Source organism: Pinus tabuliformis, chromosome 6 (assembly GCF_031772625.1).
Source record: "Pinus tabuliformis cultivar Carrire ecotype Pingquan chromosome 6, CPIR1, whole genome shotgun sequence".
Taxonomy (NCBI): Eukaryota; Viridiplantae; Streptophyta; class Pinopsida; order Pinales; family Pinaceae; genus Pinus; species Pinus tabuliformis.
Window position 1 is genome coordinate 833,212,427 of NC_142292.1, and position 12,235 is coordinate 833,224,661.

The following is a 12,235-nucleotide window of genomic DNA, read 5'->3' on the forward strand; positions in this document are numbered from 1 at the left end:
ATAACTATCATGGAAGGAATCATTAGAAGCATGATAGGATGCATCATGTTAGGAGATGGCATCATAGAAGCATGTGATTGAAAGCAAAAGCTCGTGACATCATCATAAATAAGCATGAAAGATAGCTGAAATAGAAGTCTATGGATGTCACCTATAGAAGGATGTAGCTCTTGGTAACCTCATTAGAAGCATAAAGTCATCTAGTATAGAGCTCATTATACATCATTCAAAAGGAGCATTTGCAAGATGAGGATGGTCAAGATATTTCGTTCGAATCTTTATTGGAAGGTTCACCTTCTGGAAGAAGCAAGTGTCTTGCCAGGAATTCCAACTTGTATGGGATTCATGAGATGATGGTATGATGTCAAAAGAAGTGAAGCAGGTCAAGGGATTGAAGTTATTTCAATCAAGGGAGCTGCCAAAGGAAGTCTAGTTGACCAAAAGAAAGATACAAGGTATGTATGCTTGTACTTGATAAAATAGAGTCATGGCATATGGTTGCAGATATCATGAATGAGTGCTGTACTTGAAGAGCATGATCAAAAGAAGGGATCTCCTCCTGCGAAAGAATGCATGAAGGCATGGTTCACACATTGACTAGATGAAATCAATATAATATGTCCTCATATGAAATATGAGGTGGTTGACAAAGTAGAAGGAACTATGATTGGAAGTTCCTGGGAGGAAATGTGTGAATAAAGAAAGGAAGAGATCATGAAAAATGCAACTATGGAGAAGAAAATCAACATCCAAGGACTAGAAGATTTGACTATGATATCTCCATTGGAAATATATGAAGATCCTCAAAAAGTTTGAAAAAAGAAAAAAACCCTTGACGTTGTATATCTTTTTGGAGATGTGTCAATATATATGCAAGATGTTAATGCTAGCAAGGAGATGTCATGATGAAAGACAATCACAAAGGTGTTTTTGATTCAATGTTCATTTCTATTTTTGAACAATATCTGGATCGGCTAATGCAGGGCTACCGAAGGAAGAGCTGTAGATGTCATTTACAACTGACACTCATGTGGTAGGATGAAAGATCTTGAAGGAAACATGATGCGAAGAAGGTAGCAAGGTATACAGGAAAGGCCAGATATGAACTAATGGATCACTTTCCAATGAAAGAAAGGATGACATCACTGACCTGATTCATGAATGAAAGCGATTGATGGTCGATGCCCTATGAAAATAAGTCCCAAAAAGATGAAGATTATTGAATAAAGAAAAGGAAGTTCACGACATCGAAAGGAGGAGCTCTTCAAGCAGCTGGTTGTCCCATGATCTCCACCTAAACAACTGCTGGAAGTAAGTCCCTAGTCAAGAGGGGGATTGGTCAAGTCCCTGATTAAGAGGGAGCTTGGGTACATACCTTTTATAGGAATGGGTACATTCCTTCACTGGAATGGGAGTATTCTCTCTAATTGAGAGGGACAGATAGACACATCATTCTTGTCTTCACTTGGGAAGATAGAATGAAGGATTGGGTAAGCATTTGGCATCCGATACTCTTTGGGGATGTGGTAGGGCATCCAAGATAAGAGTGGTTGTAAAGGATTGATATTCCTTGAGGTATGGGAATCCAAGATAACAATAGTCCTAGTGGAACATACTCTCAGAGAACCTGGGTGGGGTATGTTTCGAGAGAGACAATGATGAGGGTGTTTATAAATCATTGGTCTCACCAAATTTGTGCTCTGATCTTGTGGAGAGATAGAGCTGTTAGAGAAGGCCTTGCTATGTGACAATGTTGGGTGATATCATGCTATACAGATGGGCTACCAATCCGACTCTTCTTATGAGAATTCTTCAAATTGAGAATGTCTAAGTACCTTGTATGGATTATGAATACCTCCCTAGTTAAGAGGGAGTGTTGAAATATGTAACTAGGTTCGGTCTTCATAATGTCATATGTAATCGTGATTTTATGGATTTAATGAAAAGAGAAAAATAAATTTATTACTTGTATTCTTGAGGCATGGGTTTCATGTTCAAAGGAAATTTATTTATAGGTCAAGCACCCATTGAGTGCTTCTAGGATTGTCAGAAAGTCAATTGAGTCATTCTCATGTGTTGAAGACCCATTTGGGCATGTTACATATTGTAAAGAAAAAATTATTGAGTCAAAATAGAGTCAAAAGACCCTCCAAGACTTCGTCATGACACAAAGATCAAGTTGGCCTACATGAAGGGACAAGTCATCTGCAAGAGAGCAATTTGTACCCCTCACAAGCATATAAATAAGAAGGAATTTGACCTCATTTGCACACTCGCTCAAGGAAGTTCGATCTCCTCAAGATAGAAGCTGGAAATGGACGACGAAGAAGAAGAAGATCCAGATCGAAGTTTTTGGGCCTCTCTCTCTCTCTTAGGGTTTCTATAGTTTCCGGGCTAGACGAAATTTTGAAGTTGCATCGAAGATGCGAAGCTTCAAGGTTGAAGCTGTGAAGTTGCAAGATCGAAGTTTTGAAGTTGCCTCTAGATCGAAGTTGTGAGGCTGTAAGGTCGACGATGTGAGGCTATTAGGTCGAAGCTGCTAAAGCTGCATCAAGTTTGATGCTATGGAGCTGCTATGTCAAAGTTGCATAAATTGTTGCTTGGGTCGAAGTTGCTGGAAGGTCAAAGTTTGTTGTTGGACGTTGTGTAAGAAAACTTCATCAAAAAGGAAGAATGACATGGTCTTTGAGGGTCTTGGTAAGGGTCATAGGTCTTGGAATTCGTCAATTGAAGTTCTATAATAATAGAAGGATTTTGGTGGGTTTTCCTCTTAGTTGGAGAGGTTTTGGTCCTCGTCGATCGCCTATATCTTGTGTCCTATTGTCTCATTGTTCTATATGATTTGGTAGCTGTTTGATGATAGAGAACACTAATAATAATAATAAGAAAAGAAGAAGTTAATCAAGAAAAGTAAAATTACATCATAAGCAGTTATCAAAATAAGAGAAATCACCTACACTTTATTGCCCCCTAGATTTCTCAACAGGGAGCTGCTCCCCCGCAACCTTGGGATGCATACATTTTTACTAGGGTCATGATAGAGGAGTTGAACAATCAATGCCACCAACATTGAGGTACATAGAGGGCTTAGTCCTCTTACTTAAATGCTAGTTCCATACGGTCATACATAACAGACTCCAATGAAAAAATGTTGCAATCCCCCAAAACCTCAAATTCTGAATACCAATGGGTTTTGAGTGGGATCTAAAATTTACTTTCTCCATGTTAAAAATTTAAGTAATTCTCTTTATCTTTCATTTCCATCCATTAAGAATTTAACATTACCATTAATTGCATAGAATTAGTAGGGCTGGGACAAATTCACTTCCCAACAGTGGAAATCCCTTTTAATATTGCTTAATCGCCCTTCGCTACACTCCAAAACCTTTGAGAGGTTCAAACATGTGACTGAATTGCGTGAGAATGTGGCAGTAAAATGATTTTAAGATGCTTTTTCACTAGACACGTGTCTAAAGTTTGGGATACTAGTAGGGCTCGCGTTTGGCAGCAGTGAAACTCGTTTCGGACATGCGTCACACGAATGTTGTGTCCAACACAGGAAATACATGACACGAGGGGGGCAGGGATGGGCGTGGGGGGTGAGAATGTGTCGTGTTACTTAGGAATGCGCATTAAAGAGCTTAAAGATGATTTTGATAACAATGAAATGCACTACCTACCTGGATAATAAGATTCATGGTGTGATTTATGGTTTGGAAGAACCTTTTGTGATTCTTTGAAGTCACTTCTACTTGAAGTCTAGAGGTAATGCCATCTCCTTGTCATGTCTGCAACACGTCTCCTTGGTATCTTCTCAAGAATATTATGGTAGTTTATATGAAGATATGTCGAGCGTACTACGCTGTATTACTAAATTAACATTTATTCATCGAATATGCACAAAGATCAATCTAAATTTTGTTTAAAGAATGCTGCACAACAACTTTAAAATTCCAAAGTGAGCGTTTCCCTTATATGGAGCAGTTTGACTTGTTGCTAGTTGTTCCTTAGTGGGAGACTGGGAGAATATGACATGCCCATAAAGCGATGGTGATCCCTAGTAGTTAAAAATTAAAAGCTGCATGGCGTTATTCTAAGTATTCATCTCAAATTTGGTGTGGCTCCATCCCACGGAATCATTGAATTTGCTATACGAATTCATGATCTTGTGATTATCCAGTTGCAGCACGCCATCTTTTTAAATTAAGATTAAACTACTTGGTTGACATTTCCTTCGTTCTCAATGCTATTTACATTGTATTATTATAAATTAGAATGTATCACACAGTTAAAACTGTGGCCATGTAGTGTTTACATGTACAAACCATGTTATACATGTAGAGAGTCAGGTAGTTTTTGAGTATTTACAAGTGATGTTAATTCTTTGTCACCAGATTTATAGAGAAAGTACAGCAAGACATTCCAGGAGAGGGAATCAAACATCAGCTTCAGTTGTTATGCAGTGTGTATGCACTATCATTGCTGCACAACCATCTTGGTGATTTCCTTTCCACTGGTTACATTGATAGCGAACAATCAGCACTTGCAACTGATCAGCTACGTGCACTCTACTCACAGGTTTTTATATCAATTTCTTTATAAATGACTATTATACATGATTTCTAGATTGTTCACTCTTTAGCATTTCTATAATGATTTAAGAATGCCATAAATAATGTTATGCTGGGTTGCAGGTTCGTCCAAATGCTGTGGCTCTTGTAGATGCATTTAATTATACAGATCACTTTTTGGGATCTATACTTGGACGATATGATGGAAATGTCTATCCACATCTATATGAGGAAGCTTTCAAGGATCCTTTGAATGAGACAGTTGTACCCGAAGGTTATGAGGAACACATTCGTCCACTTCTCAAGCAACAGGTTAAAATTTCAAGATTGTGAATTAAAAGGTTTAAATTATTTCCAGGATATATTTATATAAATATTATATTTTCTATCCTATTATTGAATAATTCGACGTCCATGCATGGTTTTGGAGTCACTATTGTTTGATAAACATACCATTGATATACTTGTCTACTTGAGCACAGTTCTGTTGTAACTGCATTAAGCAGGGCCAAGTGATAAATAAACTCGTTCAAGAAGAAAAAGTCTAGTTGGAAATACTTAATGAATACTGGCTTTGCAAAATGTTATTGCTTTTTTGGACAGTTTATTGATTGATTACGGTTGGATAATTCTTGATGAAATTTCCTACGAATAATTTGAGGTAATGGCCCACCAGAAACTAGACGTTTGGAGTCAAATGATATTTTATTAGCAGGATTTAAGTTTGTATATACTATTTTACATATTCCTTATATATCAATTTTGAATTCTTCTCCGAATATCAACATTTGGTTGTTAAGACAGATCTTACGAGCACTGAAAATTGCTAAATATGCAATTTTAAGACAAGAAAACACTAGCACACACTCGCGTATATTGTAGTTAAGATTAAAATTTCATTATACCATTGTCTGATTTCCTGCGTTATTATCATCATTATACTTACCTGGGCAGGGTCAATTGCTTAATCAAAGAAGGCCGATGGCCTATGAAGGCCTCCTTCATTACTAGTGCCAAAGCATATCCCGTGTGTCATCCCCATATGCTCACTATTATGTATTTTTCTCATAATTTGGTTTGCTTCCAGTGATTTACACGTTGCTTGACTGGATGGAACTATCCTTTTATGATGACTCGTTAATGATCGCCATAATGAAGATGCTACACAGGAAGGCCTAATTAGTTATTTGAAAACTTGTGTTCCCAATTTTCATGTACATCGGGCCTTTGTGTAAATAAAGAGAATGCCCTGCTGGCTAGTTGAAAGCTTTCGTTCTCCCGATTGTCATGGTGGCTAGTTGAAAGCTTTCGTTCTCTCGATTGCCATGTACGTTGGGCCTTTGTGTATATAAAGAGAGTGCCTTGCTGGCTAATTCAAAGCTTTGTCCCACTCCTCCAGTTGAGGAGTCGTTCTGCCCTTTGGAGGATGGTGGGAAAATAAAATGAGATGAGATGAACGCTCTCCTTCATTTGGCCGCTCAACGCCCTTCACACGTCGTCCTCACTTGTTCAAATTGAGGGGGAGCTGTGAGGGGAGTTGCAGTGAGGTGTGAGTCGCTGTGAGGGGAGCTGCGGTGAGGGCAGAGGCGAGGGAGCTGTGAGGTGAGAGCTGCGGTGAGGTTGTGAGGGCTGCGGGAGCTGCGTTGAGAGCTGAGGGGAGCTGTGAGGGGAGCTGCGGTGAGGGGAGAGGCGAGGGAGCCGTGAGGTGAGAGCTGCGGCGAGGGGAGCTGTGTGAAGCTGCGGGGAGTACTGGGAGCTGCAAGGGGTTGTGAGGAGCTGTGAAGCGAAGCGGTGAGGGCTGAACGTTGAGCATTGAGGGAGGAGCGTGAGCGCTGAGGGTTTGCGCGTGGAGCGAGGCCGATAGTGACGGCAATTTTGAGTTTCATTTTCCGCTGAAGGAACAGGTCAGACCCACAATTTCGTTTTCAACTGAAGGGGCAGGTCGAACCCACATTTCCCTCATTTACATATTATTTATTTTTTGTGTTTTTGGTCTTCGTTTTAAAACATCAAGCTAGAGCTCTATAAAACCAGGGTCATTAAACCTTTGTTAACGAGAAAAAGTCTAAATGCCCACATTTCCCACATTTCCCTCATTTACATATTATTTATATTTTTTGTGTTTTTGGTTTTCATTTTAAAACATCAAGCTAGAGCTCTATAAAACCAGGTTCATTAAACCTTTGTTAACGAGAAAAAGTCTAAATGCAAAAGCATTTTAGTATGGAGACAGGGTCCAGTGCAAAAAAAGCACTGGTCTTGGTGAAAAAGAAGTATCCAGGAATCTCGGAGATAGGGAAATTTCATCCTTCAACCGAAATGCTAATAAAAGGAAACAATTAATAAAAAACCCAAATATTGAACAACAATTGAGTGTAGGAATACTTGGTTTCTTTAGCACTCCATTCGTGGAGTGTTCTACTCAAACATTATTGAAAAGAAAACTATGAAAACAAGATGTCTTATAAAGTAGCCTAAACATAGGCTAAACAAAACAAGTATAAGAAAGTAACATAATATCAATATTTCTTACTATGAAGGATCTCCTATAATTAAATATAATAAAGACTAGGAGATTAGAGTGGAATAACTAGTAAAGGCTTGATCTCATGGCATATTAATATACATTAATTATATTGTACCTTTGTTTTTGGAATAGTTTATGAATTATTACACATTAATTATATTGTACCTTTGTTTTTGGAATAGTTTATGAATTATTACTTTTAAGTATTGTAATGTGAGATATTGCCATGGAGATTACTTCTTAAATCAAATATAACATTTCGGCTGGGAATTGACTTTTTTATTTTAATATATTGAGACATTTAATAACTAATTATTTTGATTATTCAAAACATTTGATTATTATGTTCGAATGTAAAATTTTAATGTTCAGGCAAGGAAATTCATATTTTTGTTTATCTATGATTAGTCTATATTTAAAGTAACAATAATAATCTAATTTTAAGGTAATGGCCAAGACAAGCATCAAATTGGTATATGTGATCTTATTATTTGTCGGACAAGGGACTCCCTTTTCATACAATGATTTGACTTGATTTTTAAAGTCTACTGAAGTGTACATACTCTACATCCCTTTGGATTTGAATTTTTGACTATTACAAAGAAACACATTCTTAATTATTACTTTACCCTCTAGAATAAGTACGATAAAAGAAAATGCATGTTACTTTGCCTATATAGAATGAGTATATATAGATTCTCATTCTCATTGGAAACAGTTCACGTGCTTATAATTTTCATCTTTTTTTACGATATGGACATGACATTATATTGAATACCGATAATAAGATTCATTTTCCATCTTAATTAAAAATTGTTAAAGCAAATATTTAGAATTGTCAAATTAATTTCATAGACAAACTAAAAAAATTGATTCCGTACCTTCGATAGTCTTCAAATATGAGCATGTAAATGAATGATAAGGAGTTGAAGGTGTCAATAAGCACAATATGATGAGCATGTAAATGAATGATAAGGAGTTGAAGGTGTCAATAAGCACAATATGAGTTTCATAGCCCTAGCCTTTCGCTCTAAACTTGTTGAAGTGACCTTAAACAAAGGGCCTGTAAACTTAAAGTTTATGTAATTGAGACAACATTCTCTAGGTGAAAGGCTTTTTAAAAATTTACTACTATATTTTATTAAATAGAGATTATAATAAAATTTAGAAAATGTCACCACTTTATCATATAGGGTATTATGTAGATTTCATAATGTTTTGAAACAGATTTATATTGAACTTTTTTAGGTCAACATTATAGATGATATTGTTACCATTATTGTAGAAAAGTAAAATTTCATCTTTTAAAGAATTAAAATTGACTAATGTGGAAGAGTTGAATGTGAATCATGTGGGCTTTCAAGGTGTGTTGTGATGGTCAATTTGCTTTAATCTAGTTGTGTGAACATTTTTTTGTAGATTGATTTACTTGATATACCATTTCCCAGCATTTTGGAAAAAAGCGAAATTTTCTCTCCATAACGAGTAAAGTTAAACCATGTAGGGTTTCAAATGTCATAATGTTCATCATGCTTTTGGATGAACGTTGTGTTGAAAATTTATGCTAAGTTGACATTTCATGTAATGCTATGACCCACCATCATTGAAAGAATTCAAAATTTCCCCTCCATAAATGATTACATTCAAATAATGTGGGTGTCATATGTTTTCACAATATTCATTATGCTTTTGATTTAGATTTGTATTGAAATTGTTTGGAGACCAACATGAAAGGTGATATTATTAACGTCAATGGAAAAAACAAAAACTAAATAATATTAGACTTTTGTAGGTTGTTATAATGTTTAGCACGCTTTTGGATTGAATTTGTGGAATTTGTTTTGTAAATTGATGCTTTAGGTAAATAATATTTTCCATCATAAGGGAGAGAAAAAGTCAATTTTCATGAATAATTAAAATTTTAGGATATTTAGATACTTAAGACCTGTTAAATTCAACTTGGTCTAATATGTCTATTAGGTGAAAGTGTATATTTTAGTGTGTTTCTTTAGTATGTATTGATTGCATTGTAACTCAATGATCATGATATGTTATAGACATAGAGTGATTTGATGGTTCATATTCTCCTTAATACTAATGACTATTGATCAATGGCTTGACACCTAATTGGTCCATGACCTCTATTGAAAGGGCATGGAGGGTCATGGTTGATGATTGATTGCAAGAAGCCTCTTATGTAATTTTTTTCTTTTTCCTTAAGTGGTCATGTTGGATATGCTCGTGGTCTGTTTCCCTCTTTGAGGGTATTAAACACGCAAAAATACTAGTGTTGTGATCTTTGATCTGGTTGTGTGAGTGGTTACTAAAGGTATTCATCATGTATGGAATACCTTGTTTGCTCGAACATAAAATTGAATCGTGTAGGTTTTCAAGGCTTGTCATATTATTCATCACACTTTTGGACTAGAGTTGTGTTGAAAATGTGTGCAAGTTAATGTTTTAGGCAATTAATCCTTTCACTTCTTTTCTAGCACTCTACTATAATGACATTATTGATAAATTCAAAGAACAACGAGTTTTTAGTATCAATGATAAGTTTGAAGTTTTGTAGAACCCTTTCTTTTCGTATTTTAATACCTTGCCATCATGTCCATTGATAAAAGGGTCTTGCTGATAGTCCTTAACTTAGAAAGCATAAAAATTAAACAATAATGAATAATTTTTGTTGCATTATAGATGTATACAAATCAACATAGTCTGACAAATAGATGAAATGATGACCCTTTTATAGATTTTTTTTTTCCATACAATTTTTCTTGATATCCAACAAAGACTTTTAGGTACCATAAGGTTAAGTTGTTTAATTGGAAAATTTTGAGTTCCCCATGGGTTTTTAGGAATTGAATCCATTTATGCTTTCGAATATACATCTAAAAAAGAAAAAATCACAATCTCACCCGAAATTGTATCCCCACATTACAACGAAAAATACCATTTTGTCTATTAGTGAGATTGCGCCTTACATATCCCCTATTAAATGTAGAAGCTATTTATTATAATGATTCTTTATTGAGGAATATTACCATGTTGTGCCATAAGTTGGCTACAACTATTAATTGATCATACCTAATGTAAAAAAGGGTTAGATGATGAATGAAAATGTACATGAGAGACTTGGTACCTTATATAATCATGCTTAATACAAAATGATTTCTAGGAAATTTATCAATCATCACTCACCCTTAGACATTAGTTAATCATCACTCACCCCTAGACTTCTAGGTGCATCATGTTTTTATAATATTTTCTCTTACACCGAAGTACTATGGTTGTGTAATTGGCAAATCAATTGGTGACAATTAATGTAATTTCATATGGCTCATATAAGTAAGTATATCTCAAAGAACTATTTCATATCTTTGAAATGCTTATGCATCAACTATTTATATATTCCATGGTGTTCACTTATCATTTACCCCTTGACTTCCTCTACGTGCATATCATCTTATTATAATACTTTATCTCTGCACCAAAAGTATTGTGGTTGCATGAATGGAAATATGATCGAAAACAATTTAAGGTAATTACATATGGCTCAAAGTACTAAATAGCCTAATGAATTATTTCATGTCTTTTAGAGGCTTATAAGTTAACTATCTATAGATTCATTAGTATTCAAGTTTATTTTGAGTGCATACTTGCATTCTCATTTATTGCCATTGCATATCAATCTTATGTGCATCATCGTTGCTTATCCTAAGGTACTCTTCATAATATTTCTCTAGTCCTATATCCATTATGGTGGTAGGAGTTGGATGTTGATCCATGGCACACGGGAAAAGAATGAATGCTATACATCTAGAAGTGAGCTAAATCCTTAAAAGTTATGTTTGAAAACCTTGATGATAGAATTGAAACCTATTAGAGCTTGTGAACCATGCCATCCCAATTGAGAAATATATTAACACAAACTATGCTTAACAATAATAAAAGTTATTATTTACAATAGAAGGAAAATGATTTAAAGTCCTTCAAATGGAAACTTGACATTAAAGATATAGAAAGTAACATTCCTTAAGTTTAATGGTAGAGGGATATATTAATGCTTGATATAGAAAAGTATAAGTTTGATGGTGAAAGGATGAACATTATTCATGTTAGTTTTTGTGCATCAGACGTGTTCTAGTCTCGACTGTCAAACACATACGTGGCAGCGACAGAATATGAGTGATAAGCATGAGAGTACATCTATTATTGACATGATATACATTTATAATACATAGGAGTGACCCTTGGTTTCATATTCCAAGTGGTCCCTTGGACTCCCTTTGGTTGTTCAAATTTCACACCAACCCTTAGAGTATTAGGTGTCCAACATCCCCCCCTTAATCCGAAGGGTTATGTATGAGTCCAAGAAAGTTGTAATACAAAACATGCAAAAATGCATGGCAGCGCTACACTGAATGTGCTCTCTGAAATGTTGGTATAAGGGAGGTGGTTTAAGGATGACCACGAACACTCGAATGCTTAGTGTAGTTCCCGAAACTCTTCCAAATTTGGCATGACGCTGAGGTCTTCTGCTAGAGGAAGTGCTCCTAATGTTTTGAAGAGGGAAACTTTCAACCATGAAAGGGAGATCTCACCCCGCATAAAAAGGGAGAACCTCAACCTGAAAAGGGAGGTCTCAACCTGTGATGGTTTAAGGATGACCAACAACTCTGGAATGCTTAATGCAATTCTTGGAACTCTTCCAAAACTGGAAAGAAGTTGAAGTCTTCTGCTAGAGGAAGTGTCCCCAATTCTTTGAAGAGGCATCACCAACTGAAGGCATGCTCAGGGGCATCTTTGTCTTTGGCTACAACTCTGAATCTGGTATGGTAGGTTGTGGCTCAGGCTCACTTGATGTGGCTTTGAAGCTTGTAGATGACCATCACTTCCCCCCCTGTCAGATACAAGGTGAGAAGATGAAGAGATCTCAACTGTAAGACTTTTCAATATTCGAGAACAAGTTCTGACATATGACTGAAATATCTTCTTGGCTGTTGAAACCCATTGCCAAGAAGTGATCCATCCAAGATGAATCTTTGTTCTTGCAGGAGGCTTGTTTTTGAAGCATCTGTTTGAAGAATGAGTGGTTTTATGAAAGTGCTCACATGGATGAAGATCAAAACAGTGA

The 12,235-nt window shown here is 35.9% G+C and overlaps 1 long non-coding RNA gene across 1 annotated transcript; it reads left to right on the top strand.

Moving 5' to 3' along the window:
- Positions 1-2,868: 2,868 nt before the first annotated feature.
- Positions 2,869-5,032, top strand: LOC149261425 (uncharacterized). Its single transcript, XR_016258447.1, has 2 exons — positions 2,869-4,578; positions 4,695-5,032. It is a non-coding gene; the product is annotated as an uncharacterized LOC149261425 (long non-coding RNA).
- Positions 5,033-12,235: the final 7,203 nt, after the last annotated feature.